The 2,500-nt window shown below is 53.4% G+C and overlaps 1 non-coding gene across 1 annotated transcript in view; it reads left to right on the plus strand.

Moving 5' to 3' along the window:
- Positions 1 to 1,112: 1,112 nt before the first annotated feature.
- LOC144418929 (small subunit ribosomal RNA) overlaps positions 1,113 to 2,500 on the plus strand; it is a 1,810-nt gene continuing 422 nt past the window's right edge. The window contains exon 1 of the ribosomal RNA XR_013473746.1: positions 1,113 to 2,500. This exon is cut by the window's right edge and continues 422 nt beyond it. This is a non-coding gene — a ribosomal RNA (small subunit ribosomal RNA).

Below are 2,500 nucleotides of genomic sequence, written 5' to 3' on the forward strand. Positions count from 1 at the left end.
CCTAACCCTAGGTAAGGCATGTCAGAGCGAAAGACAGTAATTTCGAATGAGCCATGAAAGAGCGGTGCGGGGCCGGTCGGAGCGCACCCTTTTCTCGGTGGCTGGCGGGCGAGAGAGTGCTGCGTCGCCGGCATCGGCGTCGAAAGAAGCCGAGCCGAAAAAAGTTAAAGTACAAACGTGCAAGCATACTAACCTAACCCTAGGTAAGGCATGTCAGAGCGAAAGACAGTAATTTCGAATGAGCCAAGAAAGAGCGGTGCGGGGCCGGTCGGAGCGCACCCTTTTCTCGGTGGCTGGCGGGCGAGAAAGTGCTGCGTCGCCGGCATCGGCGTCGAAAGAAGCCGAGCCAAAAAAAGTTAAAGTACAAACGTGCAAGCATACTAACCTAACCCTAGGTAAGGCATGTCAGAGCGAAAGACAGTAATTTCGAATGAGCCATGAAAGAGCGGTGCGGGGCCGGTCGGAGCGCACCCTTTTCTCGGTGGCTGGCGGGCGAGAGAGTGCTGCGTCGCCGGCATCGGCGTCGAAAGAAGCCGAGCCAAAAAAAGTTAAAGTACAAACGTGCAAGCATACTAACCTAACCCTAGGTAAGGCATGTCAGAGCGAAAGACAGTAATTTCGAATGAGCCAAGAAAGAGCGGTGCGGGGCCGGTCGGAGCGCACCCTTTTCTCGGTGGCTGGCGGGCGAGAGAGTGCTGCGTCGCCGGCATCGGCGTCGAAAGAAGCCGAGCCGAAAAAAGTTAAAGTACAAACGCGATGCTAATGAGCGAGCCGTTGTCTCGACTAATATGTAGGGGGCGTTCGATCGAGCGTCTGGCTTGAGCGCTTGTCGGCCTAGCAGAACGGTCGCATTGTTATGCCCGGGTTTTAGGCACCGCTGCAGGCGGCCGGCAGAGCTCTTGTTTGTGCGAAACTGAATGGATCGAGCCCGAGAGAGGGCGAGCAAAGAAAAAACGCAAATCGCTCCGCCTGGCACTGCCGGCGAGAGCGTGGACGTCGCGGCCAGCGACTGTCGAAGCTGAGTACGGCCGCAGGCGATTGCCTCGGTCTTAAACGAATGCGACGAGCACGCGCCGGGCGGCCCAGCAAGGGCCGAGCGCAGCTGTCGCAGCTATCTGGTTGATCCTGCCAGTAGTGATATGCTTGTCTCAAAGATTAAGCCATGCAGGTGCAAGTACGAGTTCTCGTAAAGCGAAACTGCGAATGGCTCATTAAATCAGTCTTGGTTTATTTGGTCTCGTAAGCGAAGTGGATAACTGTGGTAATTCTAGAGCTAATACATGCATTAAGCGCCGACTTCGGGAGGCGCGCTTTTATCAGATCAAAACCGACCGGGTTCGTCCTGTGACGTTTGATGACTCTGGATAACCACGCGGATCGTACGGTCTCTGCACCGACGACGTATCATTCAAGTGTCTGCCCTATCAACTGTCGAAGGTACGCTACGTGCCTACCTTTGTGATAACGGGTAACGGGGAATCAGGGTTCGATTCCGGAGAGGGAGCCTGAGAAACGGCTACCACATCCAAGGAAGGCAGCAGGCGCGCAAATTACCCATTCCCGACACGGGGAGGTAGTGACGAAAAATAACAATACAGGACTCTAACGAGGCCCTGTAATTGGAATGAGTACATCCTAAAACTCTTAACGAGTATCCATTGGAGGGCAAGTCTGGTGCCAGCAGCCGCGGTAATTCCAGCTCCAACAGTGTATGCTAAAGTTGTTGCGGTTGAAAAGCTCGTAGTTGGATTTTGGGCGAGCGCCGCCGGTCCGTCGCAAGGCGTGTCACTGGTTGCGTTCGCCTCACCTTCGGTTCTCCGTCGGTGCTCTTGACTGAGTGTCGGCGGTGGCCGATAAGTTTACTTTGAAAAAATTAGAGTGTTCAAAGCAGGCTGTTCGCCTGCATAGTGTTGCATGGAATAATGGAATAGGACCTCGGTTCTATTTTGTTGGTTTTCGGAGCACGAGGTAATGATTAAGAGGGACAGACGGGGGCGTCCGTACTCTGCCGTTAGAGGTGAAATTCTTGGATCGGCGGAAGACGAACTACTGCGAAAGCATTCGCCAAGAATGTTTTCTTTAATCAAGAGCGAAAGTCAGAGGTTCGAAGACGATCAGATACCGTCCTAGTTCTGACTATAAACGATGCCAACTAGCGATCGGGAGGCGTTACCATGACGACCTTTCCGGCAGCTTCCGGGAAACCAAAGTCTTTGGGTTCCGGGGGAAGTATGGTTGCAAAGCTGAAACTTAAAGGAATTGACGGAAGGGCACCACCAGGAGTGGAGCCTGCGGCTTAATTTGACTCAACACGGGGAAACTCACCCGGCCCGGACACAGGTAGGATTGACAGATTGAGAGCTCTTTCTTGATTCTGTGGGTGGTGGTGCATGGCCGTTCTTAGTTGGTGGAGCGATTTGTCTGGTTAATTCCGATAACGAACGAGACTCTGGCATGCTAAATAGTTACGCGACCTTCTCGGTCGGCGTCTAACTTCTTA

This window comes from Styela clava, unplaced genomic scaffold (assembly GCF_964204865.1).
Source record: "Styela clava unplaced genomic scaffold, kaStyClav1.hap1.2 HAP1_SCAFFOLD_68, whole genome shotgun sequence".
NCBI lineage: Eukaryota > Metazoa > Chordata > Ascidiacea > Stolidobranchia > Styelidae > Styela > Styela clava.